Source organism: Artemia franciscana, chromosome 20 (assembly GCF_032884065.1).
Source record: "Artemia franciscana chromosome 20, ASM3288406v1, whole genome shotgun sequence".
Taxonomy (NCBI): domain Eukaryota; kingdom Metazoa; phylum Arthropoda; class Branchiopoda; order Anostraca; family Artemiidae; genus Artemia; species Artemia franciscana.
The window spans coordinates 4,750,503-4,777,358 of record NC_088882.1 but is presented as its reverse complement, the minus strand read 5'-3'; the positions used below and the strand labels follow the sequence as shown (position 1 = coordinate 4,777,358).

General features: G+C 34.1%; 1 pseudogene; it reads left to right on the top strand.

Moving 5' to 3' along the window:
* The window catches only part of LOC136040329 (multidrug resistance-associated protein 1-like), a 37,590-nt pseudogene that overhangs the window by 4,657 nt on the left and 6,077 nt on the right, over window positions 1–26,856 (top strand).

Sequence of the window (26,856 nt, the reverse complement as noted above, 5' to 3'; positions counted from 1 at the left end):
TATTTAAAACCACCATTAAAATTTGATTCTTTTGATATAGCTATTGGTATCAAAATTCCATTTTTTAGAGTTTTGGTTACTATTGAGCCGGGTCGCTCCTTACTACAGTTCGTTACCACGAACTGTTTGATATTTGGGAAAGTGCTCATTACATTTTTTATGTTCAGTTCAAAATTATAATGGTAGATTTTGCCCAGTGCCCATATTGTTGGCGTAAACAATTTTTTAAAGTTTTTTTCGTCTCAATCACTGAAAACAAAAATTCAAATAAAAAAAGTTAAAAAAAATGATTCTATCACTGAAAACAAAAATTCGAAGAAAAAAAGAGAACAGTTTCACAAAAAAATTGGATGCACTAAAGAAACAATTGTTAAGTGAAGCAGGATCAGGCGTTCTCCGCTTTACGTGGCATCTGAAATTCAGTTGTTTCTTGTGGAAATTTGTTTAAGCGTAGTCCCCCCCTAAACTAACAATAAGAGAAATGCTAGCATTATATTCTTAAATTTAGAACAATGAGAAGTAAGAAAATTTAACTCATCTTAGATTATAGTCTCCAGAGTAAAATTTATTTGACTTCCTCACCCTTTTGTATTTTGTTATCTTTTTGGAGCTTGTTAACTGTTGATATTGCTATAAAAAGCGAAGATATTTGCATTTTTATCTTCATGCTGAATTCTAAACGTGATTTGCATTCACCTATGTCTGATTGTTCGTATGTCTGAAGGGTTAATATCTTAAAGGAAAAATAGTGAAAACTTTGTGAGAGGTTTCGTGTCACTTTCTTATGTTTTGACATTCATAGTGTCACAATGGAGGTGGGCGGGGGCTGTTTCAGAAACATCAGTGTTACTAAGGTATTTCGACATCGTTAAAACATTTATGCAGAGGACTGCAATATTTGAAGACTGTTTTGTATTTTTTGCTGGTAATTTGATGCTCAGAGAATGTTACACAGCTCTTCTTTACATTTTTGTCCTCTGGTTGCTACTTAAAATATTCGTTGTGTGAATTTGATTGCTTGTTGGTGGACAAGGAGTCAGGATGATGATTGTATCACTAAAAACAGTGAACCCCTCCGTATGGTTTGGTGCTGTAAGCTCAGGTCCCTGAACAGCAGTTGGCATCTGGTAGCTTTTTTATACCCCTTTTCTTTATGGTAAGTATCTTAATATTGTGAATGAGGAGGAAGGAGGACTGGGTTTCTTAGTTTTTCTTAGGCTGTGACAAAGACAGGCGTCGAATTGGGGAAGATGTTTTTCGAAGGGGACACACAGGCAACTATGATAAGCTATTGCGTTAGTAACCAGAGCTTCTATTTCCTTGCAGCTTTGTTTGGCTACTGCGAAGTTATTCCATACTTTGCGGCGGCAATTGCTTCACAAAAGCTGCACAGGGAGCTCACATCGAGAATATTAAGATGTCTTCAGTCAATTTTTCGATACTATCCCAATTGGTCGGATCTTGTGTCGCTTCTCTAAAGACATCGATTCGTTAGATGAGGTCTTACCACGTCTTCTAATTGACTGGGTTTACTGCCTTTACGAGGTATTTCTTTTCTTCGGTTCTTGATTGAATTTGTTGGTGTAGGTTGTTTTTTCCTTCAAGAATTTGTCTCTGTATTTTTAATTAATTGCGAGCCCTATAGTAAGAGCACATTTACGACGTCTTCCAGACTTAGTGCCTTCCATCAGCCCTGGTAGTTCTTTATTTCCCTCCACCAGTATTGTTTTTAGCTTATCCATAAGTTCAGTCGGACAATTTCAGGTAAATAAATAAATAAATTAAAAAAAAAACTTAAACCGCTTGAAAAACTAGCATAATATATAAATTGCATATTCTTTGCTATTTCGACTGTACTGGATTTTTTTCTGCTTGAGAGCCAATAGTAAATCGTGTGCTATTCATTTTCTACTGTTACCTGTTCGGATCTTATTTTCTTGAAAGTAACCCTCCAGTCTTTTCCTCACTAGTTCTAAAATCGTTGTGCAAAGAGGCTCTCAAATTTTCCTCTTATATAACTGGTGGGGTGTCAGGCGTTTTAGTTTTCCATAGTCGTAAGTTTTTTTTCCAAGTCCCCCTCCCTTTCAAACAGGTAGATTATTCCTGTGTGGCTTTTAAGGTATTAGATTGCCGGGTTTGAAATCAGGGGCTCTTACCCTATGGACGCCTTCAGAGCCTGAGTGGAATTGCTAGCATGGCCCTACATCCGCTCCCATAGATGTAAAAGGTATCTTACCTTTCCCGCTCCACACTGAGTGCGGTTGTATCACCTTTGCTTGACTGTTGAAACAATTACCAACATTCGTTGTGTTTGTTCCCACTAGGGCCGCTAATTTAAATAGGATAAATATAAGTACCTAAAGATTAAGTCTCATACCCCGGCATTTTTTACCCAAATGGTATAGACTTGTGCATACACAAGAAATCACATAGGGGGGCGGTAGTATGGGACAAGGGGAATAAAAACGTTGGGATTTTGGGGTGTTAGAAAGGGAGGCTGAAGATCGCCTTTGTTTGTTTTATTGCTAATGCATTTAGAATTGGTTTTAGGGGAGGGCAGAAGGGGTATTTGCCCGGGTGGAGGAATTTTTAAGGTGCACAATTTCTAAGAAATTATCTAATATTTATAATCATTTTGTAATTTTTGAAGTTTTATTTTTATTAAATAAGTAGAGGATGCAGTTTGCATTAAGTCAGAGCAAATTGAATCTGAAATTGTCATTTCTCCCATATTAAGCAAGAAAAGTCAGGTTTAAATAAATGAACAATTTTGTTAATAAAAGAAAATTTTGTTAGTGAACGAAAATTAGTTTAAAATTTGGCCTTAATTTTTATGGGAGACGGGGAGGGGGCTGCTAATCAATATTCTGACCCGGGCGCAAAAGAAGCCCTAGAGCTACCACTAGATAGATTGTGATATGTCTCTGGTGTCATTCGGATTATCAATTAATTATCCCTATGCATTATTTCTTGGTGTTTGTGTGAAAGGTTTGAAATTAGGCTCAAAAGGTGGATGTTTGGAGAGCAGCCATGTCACACTGTTGAAACCCTGGAAAGAGCTACATCTCTGTTTTTTTTTTTTTTTTTTATTAGAGTTATAATTGACTGTTGGAACTCCTACTTTCGTAATACTCTTCAGTAAAAAATTCTTGACAATTTTTTAATTTTATCATTATTTTTTACAAATTTCACTTGCATTCAGATGAGTACCCTCAGCTACAATGACTGATTAGAAATGTCGCTTGAACATGATCCTTGTTTTGTTTCGTTTGTTTTTACTTTCATCTATAGCCTATTTAGTTGACGATTTTTTCACCTTGTTGCTGACTGTTGTCTGGAAGTTCTCGCAGTAAACCAGCTCTAGGTCAAATATTCTGGCTAGGATAATCGCATTGTGTCTGGGATTACACGTGTTTTCCCCTTAGAATAGCCAAACCCTTCTCTTAAATACATTCTAAGACCACACTGGCTATACTTGACGTATGAATCCAAGCAAGGAAAGAATATAATGCATGAAAAATAAAATCAATTAGGTGAAAAACGAGCATTTTGGTAGCCAGTAGCAAAATATGAAGACGAAAAACAAGGAAGTATTTTGACAAGGACCTACACCAATTCATCCTCAGTGCTCATAGAAAAGAAAAATAAAAAAAAATAATAAAAAGATAGAAAATAGAAATAGAAAAAAATAGAAAAGAAATATCAGAAAAAAAAGCAAAAATACTTTTCCCCTCTTGTCATGTTCATTTCGATAGGTAAGATTTTTTTTTTCTTTTTTACGAGCACCGAGAACGACTTGACGGAGGTCCTTGTCGAAATATTTGCTTATTTTTCGTCTTCATATTTTGATACTTGCTTACAAAATCCTCGTTTTCAAACCTATTTGATTTTTAATATATTCTATCCTTTCCTTTCTTGCTTTCATACAAAAACTCCTTTCTGCGTGACCTATCTAGATTGCTCTAGATGGATTTAACCATACAAGAACCAGTCTATATTTTTTTCTGTCGAACCAATTCTGCTTCAAATATGTCCAAAAGTTCAAGCTCAAATTTGTATTTTGTAAAACACAAATAATTAAATAAATAATAAAAAAAAAACACTTCGTGCAGGAGAAAAATTAATGAGGGTCGTGCGAAAAGGTTTATGCAAATAAAACTAACAAAAAAAATAGTTAGACAAATATGGCAAAAAAGAATATAATAGTGGGGGAAAGTAATAGTAGAAGAAATTCGAAAAGATGATTTTTTCAATTAACTACAAATGTTAAATAAGTGAAAAGCGTTAAATTTCACTTTTTATGCTGTTGTTTTTGTCCTTGCCTATTTCATATTTTTTTGTGCTTTAGCTATATCAATTTTGCTTTAACATTTCGCTTTTGACATTTTGGTTTATTTTTTTTTTGCATGCCTTTTCTGTTTCCTTTGCTAGACTATGGTTTGTCACAAGCGAATATTCAATGTTATTCTTGCTGTAACAAAAGTAAGTACGAGGGGACTGAGCTTTGCTTGTTTGAAAGAGAGGCATTTTTATTGTTTCTCTCGCAAGACAACTTTAATTTCATTTTATTTTACTCGCTGAAGAAAGTAAAACCATCTGGCTGTTGCACTTCTGGATATTTGTGACATCATTTGTACGAATTACCCGCCCCTTCTCCCCCCTAAAAAAACTAAGGCCCTAAACGAATTTTCGCCCTAGAAAATAGTGCTATACCAATTTTTAGAAAAGAAAGTATTGCTGTTTTCGAGAAAAAAATACAGATAAATGAATAAATATGCATATATTCAATTATTGCTCAAATTTTTAAATCTCTTTCGCAAATTAACTGTAAATGCATTTTCTTTTATTCGCTGTTGAAAGTAAAACCATTAGTGTATTGGATGTCTCGGTATTTACGACGTGAATTTTTTTTTCTTCAAAATTAGGGCCTTGAACAAATTATCGTAACCTATCTAGATTGATCTAGATAGATTCTAGATTAACCTATCTAGAAGTCATGACCTATCTAGATTGTTTTTTTCACACCAGAAAATAGTAGTCAGTACTGTTTCCAAGTCAAATTTACAGATAAATATGCAAATCTTGTTCGTTTAATATATTAAGATAGTAGGATTGTTCATCGCTTTTCGGTCATCTTCGGTAAAGCCATAATTCATTTGTAAACAATTATACACCATTACACCATTATACACCTTTGCCTTTTGTGCTTCCTTTGCATGTTTGCCTAGAGAACAGTCTATGTTTTTAGCTGTTCGTTGAAAGATAAGGTGATATATTAATACTGGAGTTTCTGTACAAGTATACTTTATCTAAAGGACTAGTAAAACAGTCGATTTAATTTGGATATTGAGTAGCTATTTTCTTTACCTCAACTTTCTTTGCCTTCAAAGTCTTGGGTTTACGAAAAGAAAAGGCGGAAATCTCTGTGATTTCCAAGATAATCTAAAGATAATTATGAAAGGAGAGGGACAGAAAAAAAAACAGACATAATAAGTTTTCATTGTTGCTTCGTATTGCATGTTAAATGTATTTCCTTATTAATTATTATCTGGGATTTTATTATTTTTAAGGTACTTGCTACTATTGTTGTTATCAGCTACACTACTCCAATCTTTCTAGTCATGGTCCTACCGATTGCCGTCATCTATTATTTTATGCAGGTAATCTTTGTGTTTTTTGTTCTGTGTCTCTTTTGTTTTATTGTTTGTCTTTTTTTCTTGTTTACTTTTTTGTTTGTAGTTTTTGCCTGTACTTTTTTGTATTTCAAATGGTAGAATACCTAATATTATCATAAGCAGTATATTGATTTTTAACTGTGCTTTTTCATCACTCCGCTACTTGTACTTACTTTTTCTTGCAGTAGGACCAGGCTTTTTCCACCTTACCTGGCATTTGAAATTCACATTTGGCTTAGAAATTACTTGGTCATGTCAATTATGATACGTACTTATGAGGGAAAGGAATTTTTATTCCCCTAAGGCCAGGAGAAAGATGTGCTATGAAGAAGCAGGTCAACTGCCCTTCCCAGACCTTGTTTTACCCCCTCCCTCTTTAAATTCAGTGTGCAGTGTGTTCAGTGTAAAATTCAGATTTTTTTTTTTATGCGTGGAAGTATCTCTTTTTGTGTCAAATAGATTGTATTTGTGGGGAATTTGTACTAATGTATTCAGACGAAATTTACAGCCAAGACACACAGAACTCTTGTTGTACAGTGCTCTGTCGGATAAGACATGCCGTTATTGGCTACGATTCTTCAACAATATAATAATTTCTAACTTAAGGATGAAGAGCGTTCTGGTGCATCAAAAAAGTCTGAGGGGAAGGAATTGGAGGAATTGTTTCATTAAAACCTATCTCAAACGCTAGCTGAACTTGGGAATCATTTTTTTTTTTTGTATTTTTTTTTCTGGTTTCCGTCCTCTTGGCCCAAGGATTTAGGGATATAAGTTTTGACCTGACCGGAAAAAAAGTCCCTAATTCTATTTTTGAAGCGTACTGTCGTAGGGATAAAATTTTGTTGCCCCAGTTTTAGAGGGTCCGTGTCCCCAAACAATTTTTTTGTATATAAGGGCTCTCTTGGCCAAGTAACTTACAGGTGTAAGTTTTAAGCCGCTTGGAGATGATGATGATGATTTTACTAAGTGATTAAACCTTTACGAGTATTTCACTGCTAATAGTCTTCGAACTAACACTACAGGGAAAAAAAAGAAGAAGAAAGTGAAAGAAAAAACTACAATGAATGGAACTAATAAATGCTACAATCCAAGGCAACAATACGGTATAAAAATCAAATATTAACGTCAAAGCAGTCTTCTAGTTGAAGCTGCTTGGAGAACGTAAGTTTGTTAGGCCTTTTTTTGGAGGCCTTTTTATCTTTTATCTATTTTATCGTATGTATTGGGATCTTATTGCCCCAAAGAATTAAGAAAATGTGTTTTGGACTAATCAGAAATTTGTTTTTTGCCTTTTTATAGGGGTGGTGCCCTAAATTAATTTTATTCAACGTTTGATTTCCCTTCGACAGTTAAAACTTTCAAACCGTTTAGAAAACCGATATTTTTGCCTTTTGTCAGGTCAAAATCACTTGTCTATTTTTATATCTTTATCTTTTTTCCCACATTCTTTTTCCAACTTTCTCTCCATATTTTTGGGTCCTTTTAGCTTAAAGACAAGTATGTAACTTTTAGTCGATCAAGAAAAGTGTTTTGACCTTGTTTCAAGCTCCTTTTCGGGGAGCCCATGCCACCAAATGATTTTTTATTTATTTTTGTCTTCTTTGTTTTTCACTCATCAAGAATAACTATGAAAAAAATGTCCGTTAAGACCTAAAATTTAATTTGAAGTTGTTGGCTGGTTCACTCAATTGTTTTTTCATTATTAATATCGATTACTTAAGGTTTTGTCCGTTGAACCTTGCTTTTTTCGACGATTTTTCGACTACCGAAAATGAAGTGTCATTTTTTAATAATTTGTTTCCGCATTCGTTTTATTTATAGCATTTTTATGTTGCTACCTCCCGATAACTGAAGCGTTTGGATTCAATAACTCGTTAACCAATCTACTCCCATTTTGGTGAAACAATTACTGGTAATTTGTTTTTTGTCTAAAACCACTCTTTTTGTTTATGCTAATCTCAGATTAAGCGTTTAGTTATGCACAAAACTTTGGACTAGATCAAAATAAGATTTGATTACAACTGAAATAATTATAGAAGCACGATCGCATTTATAAAGACACAATGTTATAAGGCTCCATTATCGATTCAAATACTGTTTGTTTCGTATTGACTTGTAGTGACTACGCATTAAAAATGCAGTTTGTCGGATTATGAATATTAAATATTAATTACATCTACTAACTGAGCATTCATGCCCTTTTTATGACATTAATTTAGATCTCCCCAGTATTCTGATATTTTATGTGCTTTTCGTGGATTATATAAAACACGATTTTGGAGCATCATAAATATCTCGAAGGACGACTTTGTAAGTGCGTCCCCAGTGACATATCCAGAATTCGGGATTAGGGGGGATATTTTGAATTTTAGTGACTATCTTTGATTTGAAAGGCTCACATAGACGTAAGTAAAAACTAGCATAGCCTAGCCGTCGGAACGATTGTTCTTACCCCCTCCCTCCTGCCCTGAGTCCAATACTACACTGGCTACTCATGACTTTCGACAAAAAAACAAGCAATAAGAACAAAAAATACTGTTTTGCGTTGGCTTTTGATAGATAGCAAAAATCCAATTTATCAGTATTACGAATAATTAACACATGTAAAAACGGTAGTTTATTTTCAATTTCAACTTCTAGGGTAAACTGCAAATTTCTGTCATAAGTATTAAGACAATATAAGAAACCACGAAGTTCAGCTTCCCCATAATTCCAAAGTGATATTACGTCATCCATATAGCGACCCCAATCGACGTGTTTTAAAAAATAAGCATTTAATGCTCAATTTTGAAGGTTCTCGACATAAACATCTGCCAGTAGCCCGGATAAAGGTGCCCCTATGGGTAACCCCTTTTTATTTGCTGATAAAAGGAATCACGAAACTAAAAATACATAGAAAACTTATTACAAATTTTAACTAGAGTCATTAAAACTTCACAATCAATTCCTGTCGCTGAAGCCTCAATTAAGTGATAATTTTCTTCTATTTTGTTTTTTAATAATTGCTCAGAAATAGCCATATTTATATTCGTATGGAAACAGTGTCGAAACTACTAACTCTTGCGTCTTCTGAAAATTTTGTTTTACCAAGCTTTTTAACTAAATCTGCCGAATTACGAATATAGGAGTTTCGGGAATACAGTAAAGGTTTGAAAGCTATGCAAAGCTCTTTTCCAATATTGGAAGCGGGGGCTTTAGTACATGCTATGATAGGTCTTAAGGGAATACCTTGTTTATATATTTTTGGTAGACCGTAGAGTTTGGGACAGAAACTACCACGGGAAAAAGATTTATTGTATAATTGTTGGTTAATTTTACTATTCTGCTTTAGCTGCTTTAGTTCATTTATAATACTATAGTAAACTGATCAGTAGGATCAAGAGAAATTGTTTTGATTTAGTTGTGTCATTTAAATGTGAAAGGATTTTGTTGTCATAGTCTGTAGTATCCATGACAACAAGTGAATTGCTTTTGTCTGCTTTGGTTATAGATAAGATTATTTGCAAAAAAAGCCTGCAGGCTATAGCAAACACATACAACTTTAAACAAGTACCTAATTACAAACAACTTAAACAAGCAAACAAACTTTCAAACACTTTATGAATTCAGAAACACCCGTAGATAAACTCTTACCAAGCTAACTCCTTAAACATGATTCCCTATGCTTAATCCCTAACCGAAGAAACTTACACAAATAGAAGGGTCTTTGCAGATATTAGGTCATATTTTTATCTAGTGCAACTTTTTCGGTGTGAAAGTGGTAGGAAACTTAACCTTTTATTGGCTGTTATAAAGGGTATTTATGAGACAAGACCTATCTTCGTCAGGGTTAGAAAGAGATGGATAGTGTTTATGCAAAGCGGAGTCTCGAGAGGAAACTATATCTGGTACAGGATTTTGTTTCAGTAGAAAAGAAAATTTTTGACCTTTTTCAAGTGTTTCGATTTCCTGGGGTTCTAACGTTTTTTGAAAAGAGGTTAACAATAGCAGGTCCAGGAGTGAATCTTGGAAAATAAATACGGTTTTTCATTGAGAATTTATTTCTCAAGCTTTTCAATTTTTTATAGAGTTGCTCTTTTGACAAGTGAAAATCATGGCTAAACAAATTCCTTTCTAATCTTAACAGCTTGAGAAAAATCAACAAAGAAAAGTTTTTCCAGCAAAAAAGTTTCCAAAGATTTTCTCTCTGAAGAAACGATATGTCATTTTTGTTTTTTGTCCTTAATAGTATGGACTAAGGTTTTTAACCTTATTGCAGTGTATGAATGAATTGCACTTCTTTCCAAGTATTTAAATGTAATTTATATCTTAAAGACTCGGGAATAAGATTTTTATTTCTACAGGATTCTAAAAACTATTGTTGATTGATAATATTATCATGTTTTTTTTACCTCAACTAACAAAATAAAAGGTATCATAGGTCAACTGCTACCCATAGGCTAGACGAAAATAGCAACGAAGACCACACTGCCTTTCCATATCATACAAATACAAAGTAGAAACAATAGGGATTTTTTTTTTCTTACAAGACAGTGGAATTCAATTCAGTGGATATTTTGGCCACAACAGACTGTTGACTCTAATGAATGTGTTTATTATTTGCCCTGTATTATTTTAGGAGTATCTATCATTCGAGCTTATTCCAAAGAACATCGTTTTATTAAAGAGTCTGAGTCAAAAGTTGATACAAACCAGATATCCTATTATCCTAGTATCGTTGCCAACAGATGGCTTGCAGTTCGTTTGGAATCAGTCGGAAATTTGATTGCTCTTTGTGCCTCGTTGTTTGCAGTATTTGGAAGAGAATCGTTGAATCCTGGACTAGTGGGCCTTTCTATAAGTTATGCTCTGAATGTAAGTTCTATTATTTTCTTTTTTCTTCGTTATATTGTATAAGCTTTGTCTAGCTCTCATCAAGCTTATGTTAATGAGCTGAATACGCTCTAATATTGCATTGGCTACACACGACTTTCGACAAAAAACAAACAATACGAAGAAAAAATAATGCAAAAACAAGCAAGAAACCGAAAAAGAGTGATTTATAGTCAGTGAAAAAAGGAGAAAAAAATAGATAAAAAAAATCCTCGTAATCTTTGTAAGCCACATAAGCTCATTAGTCATTTTTCGGTTTGGTATAATTTACTTCAAATGTTTGTTTTATTTTATAATATACCATTTTTTCCTTCCCTTTTTTGAGAGCTGAAGACGGAGGTCTTTGTCAAAATATCTGCTTCATATTTTTTTTTTTTCATTGGCTGAAAATCACCCTTGTTTGGTTTCTTTGTTATTGTTAGGGGAGAGTATCAGTACTTGAGACTTTTTTTTTGTCTTCAACTCCCTCATGCTTAGTGATGAGGAAGCAAAAATTTCTCAGCATCTTTTGCCCTAACAAAGACATTTATCTCCAGGTTTAACGCTGAGAACTCATTCCGTTTTAAGGAAGGCATTAATTTCACAACCCCTTATTTTGTCCCAAGTATGGAGTGGGCCTCTGTAGATGGGACAAGTGGTAACCATGCTTGGGAAAAACCCTAATATGTCTCCTTGATACAAAAATCAGCTATTTAATAGAAATAATGGAGTAAAACTATAAGAACTGAAAGAAAGAAGTGCAGATGTGTAAAAGTAAAAAGTAAGCAAGACGGCACTTAAGGTCCAAACCGGCGGTGCTCATCTCGGTTTCATGACCCTTCAGCCCGGAAGTGCAATGGGGGGCTGGGGGCCAACCATCCTGTCAGATGTGTTAAGCAAGGATTACTAAAAGCACTGTTCATGCGTTTATAGTATATCACGTTCTGATAGATTAAAAGGAAATATAAAGTTTCCTGCTTGTCTTGTAGTCTGTCCTGAAGGCTCAGGATTTGGCAAGAAATTTTTGACATCAGCGAAAGTGTTCCAGCAGGAGGTATCAGTAGGGACAAACTTCAAGAATGGCGCAATTCTTTTTAAGTACCAAACTTCTACTTCCTGTTCTTCTGCAAATTTTGAAGTGATTTTACCTACATTGTGACATTTTCTTGTTTGTTTTCTTTTTCAAGAACCGCGTCAAAGTCACCAATATTCAAAGCAGAAAAAGGAGGACTCCTCTCAACTGAATATTCTTCTTTTTGGTGTGTTTCACTGAATCCTGATACAATTTCGAAGACTTAAACCTCTTCTAGGCTGCTGTCACTTTTAATAAAGAGTAATTTCTTATGACTTCGCGCTTTAAATGAGGGTTTGTGAGAGCCTATTTCACTTTCTTAGCTTTTAGAAGCTTAGCCTGCCCCTCAACCTTTTTTCTCTCTGGAATATCCGTTAGTATTTTGCAAACTCCTTTCGGATATGGCCTTATCATGACAGGTGAAACTGTCTGGATTGAAGTGCATGTGTAGTTTGAGAGGCTACACCTCCTCCTTTTTCTGGATTTGAGGAAGTCGTGTATTCATCTCTCGGCTCTGATACAGGCTCAGCCAATGGTCAGTCAGTTACAGCTAATGGCAAAAGTCGCCATTAACTAAAATGTTGTCAACAAAAGGGCAAATAAATATTGCTTGAAAACCTGCAGTGATGCTCGATGGGGTTAATGAAACGGGAGAAGCAACTCCAAAAAATTGGTTTCATGCACAGAAACTGGAAATACCTTTGTTATAAAAGGATTTGAGAGAGTAGAAGACTGCAAGATCAAGTGATTGCAGTTTGTGTGACGTATACGGAAGCAAGGGTAACATGGTCACGTGGTTATCTTTTGGTACCCAGATGGCTTCAACTGATAAGTGAGATTCGTGATTATCTATAATAAGTAGCTGGGGTCTCTCTTAGCTTGTCCTACAGTGGAGACAAAGTGATGAATAAACTCATTTAACACTGAAGCTGTAGTCCAGCCACTGTCTCTAATACAAGTGACAGTACCAGGTGGAGCCCCTAATGTCATCATAATTTCTTTTCCCTTGATGGAGTTTCCAGGTGCTGAAACATTGGTAAGAATTGTCTCGCTCTGTCACAATCTGGCCGTTTATGCAACCCAACTCTTTTTACCCCGCCTTCAGCAGAGCTTACTGTAATTCATTTTAATTACTTATTAAATAAGCGTAATTACCATGCTCTATTCAATGCCGTTTGGGCAGTAAAATTAATTCTGTTTGAGGTATTCATAAATTGGAAGAAATGGTCAAAATATAAGACGCCAACCGGATTAACACTGACTTATCAGATTTTTAAAACAAGATTGACAGTTATCCGTGGAACAAAGAAGTTTATAAAACCGGGTTTTCGAATCGCAACCCGTGGATCAAGCTTGTAAACTCAACTCATGACTGGGCAAAATCAACAATCCGAATCCACAATCTTCCTTTCGAGTGTATTTATTAAATTCACAATCTAGATGAAGAACTAACTATCCTGATTGTCAGTGGACCAGACTTTTCATAATCTAGATCATCGGCGGAATAGCAAATTTTCAATTCAGATCGTGATTTTGCAATTCGGTTTGTCAAACAGTTCGTGGTAACGAACTGTAGCAAGGAGCGACCCGGCTCAATAGTAACCAAAACTCTAAAAAATGGAATTTTGATACCAATAGCTATATCAAAAGAATCGCATTTTATTGCTGGTTTTAAATATATAAGTTTCATCAAGTTTAGTCTTACCCATCAAAAGTTACGAGCCTGAGAAAATTTGCGTTATTTTAGAAAATAGGGGAAAACGCCCCCTAAAAGTCATAGAATCTTAACGAAAATCACGCCATCAGATTCAACGTATCAGAGAACCCTATTGTAGAAGTTTCGAGCTCCTATCTACAAAAATGTGGAATTTTGCATTTTTTGCCAGAAGGCAGATCACGGATGCGTGTTTATTTGTTTTTTTGTTTTTTTGTTGTTTTTTTTTCCCCAGGGGTGATCGTATCGACCCAGTTGTCCTAGAATGTTGCAAGAGGGCTCATTCTAACGGAAATGAAAAGTTCTGGTGCCCTTTTTAAGTGACCAAAAAATTGGAGGGCACCTAGGCCCCCTCCCACGCTAATTATTTTCCCAAAGTCAACGGAGCAAAATTTTGAGATAGCCATTTTGTTTCGTAGAGTCGAAAACCATAATAACTATGTCTTTGGGGATGACTTACCCCCCACAGTCCCTGGGGGAGGGGCTGCAAGTTACAAACTTTGACCAATGTTTACATACAGTAATGGTTATTGGGAAGTGTACCGACGTTATCAGGGGGATTTTTTTTGGTTTGGGTGTGGGGTTCAGGGGAGGGGGCTATATGGGAGGATCTTTCCTTGGAGAAATATTTCATGGGGGAAGAGAAATTCATTGAAATGGGTGCAGGACTTTCTAGCATTACTATAAAAAAAAAACCAATGAAAATGTAAACATGAAAAAGTATTTTCAATTGAAAGTAAGGAGAAGCATTAAAACTTAAAACGAACAGAGATTATTACGCATATGAGGGGTTCTAAAAATACTCTAGCATAAAGAGCGAGGTATTTAGGAGGAGATAAATACTTCGCTCTTTATGCTAATTTTTTTTTAAATAATGTCAACTATTTATTCTACGGCCTTTCTGATTCAGGGGGTCATAATTAAAGAATTGGGATAAACCAAGATTTACTGTGAAGAGCGAGGTATTAACGAGGGGACCAACCCCCTCATATATATAATCAAAAAATTCTTAAGTTAATTCTTAAGTTACGTATTTTTTTTTACTAATAAAAACGTTCGTTAAAAATAAAAGATCTAGTTGCCTATTTAAGCAACCGAAAAATTGGAGGGCAATTAGACCTCCTTCCCCACCCCTTATTTCTCAAAATCGTCTGATCAAAACTAAGAGAAAGCCATTTAGCCAAAAAAAGAATTAATATGCAAATTTCATTTTTATAATTTATGTACGGAGAGCCAAAATCAGACATGCATTAATTCAAAAACTTTCAGAAATTAAATAAAAAACAAGTTTTTTTAAATGAAAGTAAGGAGCGACATTAAAACTTAAAACGAACAGAAATTACTCCGTATATGAAAGGGGCTTTCCCTCCTCGACACCCCGCTCCTTACGCTAAAGTTTTTTATTGTTTTAAAAAGTAGAGTTGCGAGAAAGAATCAAACTTTAGCGCAAGGAGCGGGATGTCGAGGAGGAAAAGCCCCTTTCATATACGGAGTAATTTCTGTTCGTTTTAAGTTTTAATGTCGCTCCTTACTTTCATTTAAAAAAAACTTGTTTTTTTATTTAATCAGTTGAAAAGACCTATAATGGTCTAACTTTCCCTTATTTTAAAAATAATGAAAAAAAGAATGTTGAAACAAAAAAAGAGTTAAAACTTTGCAGCTCTTTTGTACCTCTTAAGAAAGGTTATACGAGAAGAATTTAATTCTGAAAAATTGAGCTTAAGGAGATTTGATGCCTTAAAGGATCACCCTGTCTCATTTGTTTTAAAACTTTTAGTGTGTGTGTCCGAATTATTTAAAATTGATTACAATCCGAATAGACGACAGATAACTCAAAACCAACATCCACTTTTCTGGAAATCTTGGAAAAACCATATAACTTCTCGTGTTTTGTGTCAGAAATAGAGATATTCCGATTTAATGAAACTTACATGATTTACAATTTTTTTTTTTTTTTTGATTGAACGCAGCGGAATTTCCTTTTTAAAGCTCTAGAAAGGACAGTCTCTAAAATATTCTTGCAAACCTTCTTGAAAAAAAACTAAAAATAAACTCAAAGGAGTGATTCCATAGCTTTGGGAGTTCCCTTTGTACTAACCGGCTCAATCGAAAACCTTGTGCGACATAGTATGCATATTATCTCTTCTATATGTACAGTGAGTCGAGACAGCGCTTTACTTAACAATTAATAAAAGATTATACGTTTTCTTTATTTTAAAAATGCCTCCCGTTAGCTTTTCGAACTGTTGACACATTTAAGATCCCCTGCCAATTTTTTGTACCAGAATTGCTTTGGAAGTTCTTTATGGTACTGGGAGAATTTGCTAATGGTCTTTTTTATCTTTGAGGTGAACAGCCGACGCTGAAACTCGCAAAATGATTTTTAAGGTATGGAATCCCTTGAGGGTATTCAACTTGAAACAGTTCCGACTATATTTAGTAAATTTCGTTGGAATGTTTTCTAAATAATTTCATGAATCTTTACAGACTTTAGCTTTTCAGATACAAATAGCTACGTTAATTATGATTATAATAGTGCAAATAATACTATTGGGGCGACGATAGTGTTAATATTAGGTTCTGTACCAAGCTGGTATTTGATTAAACGGCATTGTTTTGAAATAACTTTGTGAGTCTATAGGGGAATGTTGATACAAATCTTGTTCTGCGTTTTATTTACATAAACCTTTTTTGACAGATTTTAAGAACAAGATGCCAAATATGGTCTATAAAGCCTCAAATAAAATGTTTAAGAAGCAGAAGAGAAGCTCCCGTAAAAGAGTTTACTATCGTAAATTATTCTTGTTGTTTGTAAATAATTTCTTAAACCACACTGCTTTTCCATTTACAGCATTTAGAGAGAGAAAATAATGGGTATAATATAATGACGGGTATAGTCTCAAATAAAATGTTTAAGAAGCAGAAGAGAAGCTTCCGTAAAAGAGTTTACTATCGTAAATTATTCTTGTTGTTTGTAAATAATTTCTTAAACCACACTGCTTTTCCATTTACAGCATTTAGAGAGAGAAATTAATGGGTATAATATAATGACGGGTATAGTCTCAAATAAAATGTTTAAGAAGCAGAAGAGAAGCTTCCGTAAAAGAGTTTACTATCGTAAATTATTCTTGTTGTTTGTAAATAATTTCTTAAACCACACTGCTTTTCCATTTACAGCATTTAGAGAGAGAAAATAATGGGTATAATATAATGACGGGTATAGTCTCAAATAAAATGTTTAAGAAGCAGAAGAGAAGCTTCTATAAAAGAGTTTACTATCGTAAATTGTTCTTGTTGTTTGTAAATAATTTCTTAAACCACACTGCTTTTCCATTTACAGTATTTAGAGAGAGAAAATAATGGGTATAATATAATGACGGGTATAGTCTCAAATAAAATGTTTAAGAAGCAGAAGAGAAGCTTCCGTAAAAGAGTTTACTATCGTAAATTATTCTTGTTGTTTGTAAATAATTTCTTAAACCACACTGCTTTTCCATTTACAGAATTTATAGAGAGAAAATAATGGGTATAATATAATGACGGGTATAGTCTCAAATAAAATGTTTAAGAAGCAGAAGAGACGCTTCCGTAAAAGAGTTTACTATCGTAAATTATTCTTGTTGTTTGTAAATAATTTCTTAAACCACACTGCTTTTCCATTTACAGAATTTATAGAGAGAAAATAATGGGTATAATATAATGACGGGTATAGTCTCAAATAAAATGTTTAAGAAGCAGAAGAGACGCTTCCGTAAAAGAGTTTACTATCGTAAATTATTCTTGTTGTTTGTAAATAATTTCTTAAACCACACTGCTTTTCCATTTACAGAATTTAAAGAGAGAAAATAATGGGTATAATATAATGATGGGTATAGTCCCAAATGAAATGTTTAAGAAGCAGAAGAGAAGCTTCCGTAAAAGAGTTTACTATCGTAAATTATTCTTGTTGTTTGTAAATAATTTCTTAAACCACACAGCTTTTCAATTTACAGAATTTAGAAAGAGAAAATAACGGGTATAATTTCAATAAGACAATGGACAAAATTTGAATAAAACATTTGAATTAAGCTCGGTTTTTCTCTTAAATTCTGTATACTAGTTATTAAAGCGGTAAAAGTAATATATCACCCTAAAATGTATCTTTTTGAGCAATTGTCAAACGTTACAGTGAAAATATTAAAGGTTGAAATTGCGTGCCTTTTTAGGGTGAACATCACATATCCGAAGTGCGGATGTCAACGGTTATGCTGAATCACTTGGTTATGTATCCGAAGCCATATACCCTCATGGCCCTATTTAGGTTGTAAAAAAATAGGAATTGAAAATTTCTAACATAAACCCTTGAACCCTCAGTAATTATTTTTTTAATTTTCAGAGATGTCATTTAACTAACTATTTATTTGGTGTAACTACTAGTATTGGTTGTAGATCACTAAACATTCCATTTTTATAAAAAAAAAAAAAGATTGTATAGGTCTGCAGTATTAAATCACGCCTGGAAGTCTCTATTATTGCCAGAATCTAGTATTATTATGGGCAAAAGTATTTCTGTCTCTTTGATTTCAAATGGCGTCGGTATCTTCGCCCAAGCTTTGGAAAATTTACAGTGATGGTGTTTTGCCGGTTTTTACTAATTCTTACGAGTTTTTTAGGCGGACTAACAATAGATATATCTTTTGTTGCTTCAACCTCAATTTTTATTCGTAGAAAGCTAACTAAATGTCTTTTGAATTTAGAATAATTTGTAGGTATGATCACGTCAAAATATGCATAAAGGTTGTGAGTGTAACCAGAATGGGCATCAAAAGGGGGAAGGGAGGGATATTGTAGACTTTCTCCCTCATTGTCGAAATCAATGTACGTCTAGGGTATGAATTACATTACTGTATTCTTCATATTTTAGCTTACTAATGCAAGCTTTCGTAGTAAGAATAAAAACAAATCCGAAATTAAAGAAAAAGTTAGCTGAATTAAAACACACGTTTTTAATACTTTACTTTTGCATATAATATTTACTTGTCTAATCATTTTGTCCTACCTTCTCAATGGCAGTTCCAAGCCTGAGCAGAGGAGGGGGGTTGTTCTCATCCAGTTTTTCTGACAGCTGACACTAAATTCCTTTTACTTTAATTTTTATACTCCTATAGTATGCCTTGCCCCCCAAGCTATGAGACCTAAAACCGCTACTACTCCTTCTACCCTTTACATAAATTTGAAATGAAAGTTTTTGTCAAAATATGACATCAGTGCCCGTCATTGCAGTTTGTTTATTCTATCTACCATTCAGATCACCCAAACATTGAATTGGTTCATGAGAATGACCTCCGAGGTAGAAACAAACATTGTAGCAGTTGAACGAATCAAGGAATACGGCGAAACCCCTCAGGTATTTTATTCATTTTTGTTGATATATATTTTTTGGATCCCTCTTTTTAGTTCATCTTGAGACTCCATAGTTTCTGAGCTACCATCTATTTTTCTAAGACAGAATGATTTACAACCCCCCTACAATCTTAATGTCAATAAAATTCTGTTGCAAAAATAATCAAACTCTTATTAAATGTGTTTCTTGTTAAGCTATTCAATTTGATGAATTATTTAGTTTTAATAAAGTTAATTGAATAAATAAACTTTTAAAAATAAACAAATTTTCATTTGTTTTAAAATAAGTAAATAACTAATATAAAAAAATAAGTAAATAGAAGTAAAAAAATGTATTAACTAAGTAAACACATTATTAAATCAAATAAATCATTGACGATGAAATTAATTTCTGGAATTCTTATTAAATACTCAATTCTAAGAGTTTTTTTGTATCCTATTGTACCATACAAGGTTGTTAAATATCCCTGGGAGTAGGGTGGGGGTCTAATGTTCAATTAGGATGTGTAATTTTTAGTTTAACGCCGTGTTACAGGTTTAAAAATCAATTTTTTGGCTCCTAACATTGCTGTTTCATTATCACTATTTTTGTACTTTTAATTCAACTTATTTTTGTAGAAAATCTTGCAAAATTAGGATGGTATTTGTGCTCAATCAGTAAAGGTATTTTAGATTGTAAGGTGTAGTTAAGCTTTTGTCTACCTCGCAATCGCTAACCTTAGACTATTATTTACTGGCCTGTCTATATCATCCTGTAAATACTCACAACTTAGTCCTTAAGCTACCTACTCAAAGGGACAAGTCAGAAAAATTAAAGTGCTATTGTAACCATTTATGAAAACAGACTGAAAGTAGGTTTGACTACCCAAAATTGGTAATTATTACAGAACTCCAAAAAAAAAGTAGCTATACAGAAAAAATAGACAATTTAAAGTACTAAAGACACTGCAAATTAAATGCGATTCTATAAATTTGTGGAAACTTACACAACCCTATGCGTCTAAAAAAATTAGGAAAATCCAATAACTCAATTTTTAATGTAAAAGATGTTTGATGCAGGTATGCAGTTATAGCGCTTGACAGGCACCAAGTCTAAAAGCATTGAACTTGTCTGAAAATGAATGAAAAAAATATACCACCTTCTAGCTCTCAGAAAGTTAAACTTTCCTGATTGATGTAGCAAAAGACAGACAGTAGCATTAATTGGCAATAAACTGGGTAAAAAAAGAAACATAAACTAGTGCCTGAATGATTAAAACTCCTTAGGTCTCCTGCTGGGCGCTGCTTGGCGTAGAGAGTGATATCTGCCTCCTCCATCCGCTCTGGTCCAGTGCGAGCATTTGTACTTCGCTCGGTCTTATGTTTGTCATCACTAGGAACTCGGTAAGGCTGTCGGACCATTGCTTCTTTTGTCTGCTGCAGGGTCGCTTCCAACCGGCTTTCGTAGTGTCAAAGATCATCTTTGCGGGTAAGTACAGGAGCATTAAAAGTAGGCCTTCGAACCATCGCAATGTATGCTCAGGTGCTTCGATAGAAAACCAAGACTGCTTGATGTGCTACAACAGCTTGTCATTACTCATATAATCTAGCCACCTTAGACATTTGATGCTTCTTAGGGTCTTCGTCTGATATACATCGATGGCCTTTAGTGTTGCGGTGGATGCATGTCAGGTTTTATCTCCGTAAAAAAATTACAGAACCGACAAGGGCGTTTAAAATCTACAGCTTAGTTGAATAACTGAAGCTTAGTTTTGGCCAAATATGACGGTTCAGTCTACCTATGGTGGAAGACACTTTGGATATCGTTGCTTGCAGCTCAGGGAGAAGTGATCCATCTGAGGAAATTCTAGAACCCAGGTTTGAAAAACTTCAACGATTGTTGTTCTTTCTAGGCTAACTGAAGAATTAACAGTAGGAGAAGACGGGTCTATTGCCATAATTTTGTCTTATCCCAGTTTATATGCTGTCTGTCGCTTGCGGCCTCTTCTCTTAAAATCCAAACGCTTACAGCAACTGGTCCATGGAGTCTGCTAGGATGCCAAGGTTATCAGTAAAGCAAGCATTTGAGATGAAACGATTCACAAGCTCGAGCCCTAAACCGAGACGTGAAGTTGCCTTTGTCATGATGTGGTCTATGATGGCATTGAAGAGCTCTGGGGCCACTGCATATCCTTGACGCACTCCTGTTGTGATTTGGCAGAATGGGCTGCGCCAGCCGTTGACTTGATCATAGTTCTCTGTACCATGCTGAAGTTCAGCTTCGCCTCCAAGCACAACGACCGGAAAGAAGGCCAGTCGCTGTAAATTTTGGGAAACTTAAGGAGCCAGATACTCGCTTGAAGTACAGTATTGAGGTATCGAATTACTTCAAGCTCCTTAGCACACTTAGTACCAACGCAGGTGCCTGGAGCTATTAAAACTAAGGAAGAGTATAAACCTGATATCGTGTGTCCAAACGAGAAATGCATGTATCATTGAACAGCCAAAATCTAAGCTATTTCATGAATATTTTAATCAATAAAATTCCTCAATATTAAACACCCCAAGCTTTTAATTGAATGATTTACCTTCAGGAGAATATGGTCGGACAGAATAATCGGGCTATCCTGTTTTTTGCATTTCTCCTTTTAGTTTATTATTGACATATCAACATAATCTATTTTTCTTCTGATTCGATAAACCTCACTTTTTTACGCATTTTTGAAGCATTCCCACTGGCCTGTATTTATTAAAGAATAATCGGTTGTACCACCAACTGATCGTAGAATACTTGACTATATGATCAACGTAAATCAGATTATCATATCGTATTATCAGACTGATAATAAATTTACGCAGTAAGAAAGATATTAATAGTTTAATAACGAGCAAAATAAAATCGTAGAAAATCCTGGTTTTCAGGAATAAATAGACCTGAGATGGAGTCAGAATTTTCTAGTACTTTAAAGATAATAGTACAGTGGTAGTGTCATTTTGTAATAGAGTATGTTGGTTCTTTTATTTATTCTTTTATTTTTTCTTCTGTTCTGTATGTTTCCGTTGTTCTTACGTCTTATTGTTTTATATTTTCCAATATTAATATTGTAGCTCTATATTTATGCTCTATGTTTTATTAGTTTCATTTTCGTTCTTATAAATGAAACCAAAGTTTGCTTTAAATTAAAGAAAACTTTAATAGAAGAGAAACTTCTCGCTTTTGAATGACGTCCAGAATTGATGGTAAGACAACCAACAAAGGCAAATTATAAATCTTGAATCAAATCGAATATCAATCGATGTTGAATTCAGTTTATTTCTTATAGATATAGATTAATACCATTTCAGATTAACCAAAAGGGGAGTTGTTTTCTTTTTTTTATGATTTTTCAATTTTAATAATGGTATGGATAAAAGGGAGATCAGTTTCTAGTTGTTTCTTTGTACACCTTTTTACCATAAAATTATGTATTCTAGGAAGCACAATGGGAAATACCAGATAAAAAGCCTCCTAAGGAATGGCCAGATGAAGGAAAGGTAGAATTTATCGATTATGAAGTTCGCTACAGGGAAGGCTTAGAGATCGTATTAAAAGGCATAAATTGCTCCATCAATGGAGGTGAAAAGGTAAGTTCTACAAATTGAAGACTTTAATAAGATTGCGCATAGCGCAACTTGAATAAAGCAAATGATTTATTTGGTTTTAAATTTTACTTAATAAATAAAAGTGAAAGAGAAAAAATTTTAATTTCCGTTTTATTGTATTACCCCAGACTGGGCAGTTGGAAAAAAAGGTGTTTAAGGATTAATTAAAAAGGATTAATTAAAAATTTGGAACCGGAACCCTGATGATAATCCACAGACCTTATATGAGGGGGTCACTATAAAAAAAATAGTGAAAAATGAAATTGGCTGAGAATGCTGGATAGGACTGAGACAATAAATAGATACTATTCGGAAAGTGATTGTAGACGGTGGGCACTCCCTCCCCTCCTATCCTGAAGAGAGAAGCTTTGATGCTATGTCTTGGACATGGGATAGATGGCAGATAAAGTTTTTTGTAAAGAGTAGTCGTTTAAACATCAGAGGTTGCTCATTTGATTGGAAATTTAAATTTCTATTTACTTTTTTAAGAGTCCTCAAAAGTAATAGGCGAGCATATACCCACCCTACCGTCTTTTCCCCAAATGCATCCGATCAAATTGTCGAAATAGCCATTTTCATTCAAATATCCCAAAGACAGATAACAAAACTTTGGGGTTAACATCCCCCCCCCGAAACCTGGCGGAAGGGGTTGTAACTAATGGCCCGGAGGCATTTAAAGTTTTTACGGAAAAGGTGGTCGTATAATTTTCAGAGGTGACCCAAATAATTGAAAATTCTAGTTTCCTTTTTAAGAGTCAGAAGTGATCCTGTGGCAACTGGCCTCCCCTCACCAACCCCAAGGTCGTAAGAATCCAATTAGTCCTTCTCAAGAGGAACTTCATATGTAAGGGGTGGTGCTATAAGCTTCAAAGTGCGCTCCTTCAATTAAAAATAAGAATTTCTAGTGTCTTATTAGAGTCAAACGTGATTGAACGGCATCAAGTCCTCCCCCCCTTCCACTCTCCTTTTTCCCCAAACGTATCCAATCAAAATTTTGAGATAGCCAATATGTCAGAAATACTCATGAGGTGAAATAATTATAACAATTATTCTTGAGGGGTTGACAAAAAATCCCACTACCCTCAGAGCAAGGAAAGTAGGTTGTCCAAGCTGTCCATCGTTCATATATTAGGTTTTTATTGAAGGGCTAATCGTGTAGACTTCGGAGAAGCCTGATTCGATTTAAATAGAAAGTTCTAGCCCCATTTTTAAAAATCAAGAGTAAACAGACGGTAGGCACCCCTCCCCCCCTCATGCCTTTTTTGCTAAATACTTTTAATCAAATTTTGAGTTAGCCATTTGTTCAAAATCGTCCAAAGGTCAAATAGCTCTGGTTCCGGTTTTTAACACCCCCTCAGTCTTGGGAGAAAAGGCTGGAAGTTATACTAGCAGCCCATCGTTCATGTATAAAGCTTTTATGGAAGGCGTGGTCGTATAAAACTTTGGAGGAAGTTCATTCGATCAGAAATCAAAATTTATTATTCCCTTTTTAAGACTCGAAAATGATCAAAAGTAACAAGCCCCCCCCCCCGTGCCTTTTCTCCTAATGTATCTTGTAAAAATTTTGAAATAGCCATTTTGTTCAAAATAGTCCTAAACTCAAACTGCTATAATCTAGGGGTTAAAAAATCCTCCATAGCTCCCAGGGAAATCATTAAAACTTATGTAATTTGTCAATTATTTGAATAAAAGTACTTTGTGGAGGGGGTGGCCATATTAATTTTTGAAGGGGTGCATTTGATCGGAAATAGAAACTTTTAGTTCTTTTTTTAAGAGTCAATAGTGATCAATGGGCAATTAGCCCACGCCCCACTCACCCAAAGGGCATCAAGTCAACATTGTGAGATATCCATTTTGTTCAAAGTAGTTCAAAGGCCTAATAAATATGCTTCTGACTTTGAACCCTCCCCCCCCCCCTCCCCAGCCCTGGGGAAATAGCTCTGAGTTACAGGACTTGCTAATTGTTATTTTGATACTTTGTTCACTGTGATACCTTCTTTACTTTGATGATTTCTTTACTTAAATTCTTTGGTACTTTGGTGCTAGTTTGGATGCTTTAATGAAAGCTTGATGTCGAAAAAAAATTGATACTGAAGTAAGGTATTTTGCAAAAACTCGAATCGAAAATATTTATGAAAATTATAAAATTATTAAAAAATTATTAAAAGAAAATTATTAAAAAGGGAGTTATGCACAACTAATGTTTAAGAAAAGGTAAATATAGAGGATGAGAATTTAATTGAAAAGACTGAAGAAATACTTTTTAAAAATTTTAATATTAAAATAAATGACAATGATAAAAACTTCCCTTTCCTATATTGGACTGTAAAATTTCATAAAAATCCCCCTAAACCACGGTTTATTGCTGGAGCAGCTAAATGTCCAACCCGCATTGCTGCTACTGACCTCTCTTTAATTTTAAAGGAAATTGTAAATAAATTTAAAACCTATTGTTCTGGTATTAAAAAATTTTCGAATTTTAATCCATATTGGAGTGTTAATAATTCACTACAGGTGATAGATTCTTTAACAATGGTTTCAGCTAAAAGAATTGAGTCTTTCGATTTTGCGACAATGTATACTAATTTATCACTTAATGTAGTGTTTGATAATTTAAAAACTGTTATCAAGAAATCTTTCCTCTTATCTAGTAAAAGGTTCTTGAAAATAGACACTTATAATAAAAAAGCTATATGGACAAATTGCTTTAATACTACAGTTAACTTGAGATGTTACAGCTTGGATATGATTTGTGAGTTATTGGAATTTGTTTTATACAATACTTATATAAGATTTTAGGGTGATTTTTACAAGCAAATTGTGGGAATTCCCATGGGGGGTAATGCCAGCCCATTTATAGCTGACTTGTTTTTAAGTCAACTAGAATATAAATATATGATGGATAAGAATAATCCAATTAATTTAAAACATGCTTTGTCAAATTGATATTTCTAAAAATATATATCCATCAGAGCTTATTCTTGAGCCTAGTCATGGCGCTGGTCATGAATATCATTTCTTAGATTTAAATATTAATATTTGTGATAATGATAAATTAAGTTTTAAAATGTATAATAAAACGGATGATTTTGAAGTGATTAGTTTCCCATACCCTGAAAGTAATATACACTCAAGTATCACATATTCAGCGTTTTTCTCACAGTTACTTCGTTATGCAAGGATTTGTAGTAATTATATTGATTTTGAAAATAGATGTAAAATCTTAAGCAAAAAATTGATATCAAGAGGTTTTTCTGCAAATAAATTAACTTGGCAATTTAAAAAATGTAGTTTTCATTATAACGAACTTTTAAATAAATGTCAAAAGAATTATCTAGAAATACTTAAAGAAATTTTCAACTAATTTTGGAGGTTCGAGAAATGTTGTCGCGGCGCCATTTATTTTGAATTGTGTTTCTAATTGAGCGGATTTTTTTAAAAATTAGCCACATGGTGAAGATGAATTCTATAATTGTTTAGTTCATTCAGGTTTTTTGCAATGTGTTAATATTTGTGATTTGTTAAAATTTATAGTATTTAGTTTACCTATTGTTGCTAAAAAGAGGGATATATTAACAGGATAAGCTTGTTTTGGTTTTACTTGGTTGTTTTACATTTGCTGTTTCTTTTTTTCTTTCATAGGCATGTATTTTGGGGGTGATACCTGACATGGGGATGCCATGGATATTCTGTGGTAGCCACAACACTGTGCTGGGTAGAGAATTTAAAGTGGCAAAACCCTATATAGGCCAGTGTATTCTTCTGATGAGCACTTGTGTTGGGTGTTGCCTCTGAATTATTTGTCTATATTATTTTTTCTATTGTTTGGTAAATGACGCCTTATACTTATTGACGACATGACTGCCTGTCCATGGATTATTCTTTATGGTTGATTGTGTATGGCTATGCTGTTTGACCTATGTGATTGTATGGATGAGTAGGGTTAAGGCCTCATTCAAGTGCTGGTTTATATTAATCACTAATTTAGGAAAACAGTCTTCCTTTTCTCCTTCTGTCTCTTTATTTATTTTTTATTTTTTTTTTGTGCGTGTGTTTGTGCTGTTGCATTGGTGATTCTCTTTTCATGATATATATTTATGAAAATATTTATTGCAAAAAACTTTTTGCAATCGAAAACAAACAAAAAGTTAATTTAAAAAACTTTTTGAAAAAGAAGTTTTTCAAAGAAAAGTAAAGGCCATGTTAAACTTAAAAACAGCAGATAGAAATGCCTGTTAAAATTCAAACTATAAAGGCAAGAAATTACTAATACAGAATAAATGAAACCAAACACGAACAGAAATTAATTAAACAATCTTAGCGAACAAACATACAACAGGTGCTAAAATGAATTAATTAATAAATCTTGACACGCATGGAACTCAAATTCAATATGCAAATCAACCTTGAAACGAACAAAAAATCACTACAAACATGAGTTTGGGTTTTGCCTCCTTCTCTCGCTGTAAAAGTCTAAAACCTACTGCGTCATTGGCGCTGTGGTCCTTGAGTATTCACATTTTTTTTACCTGTTGTCGGAA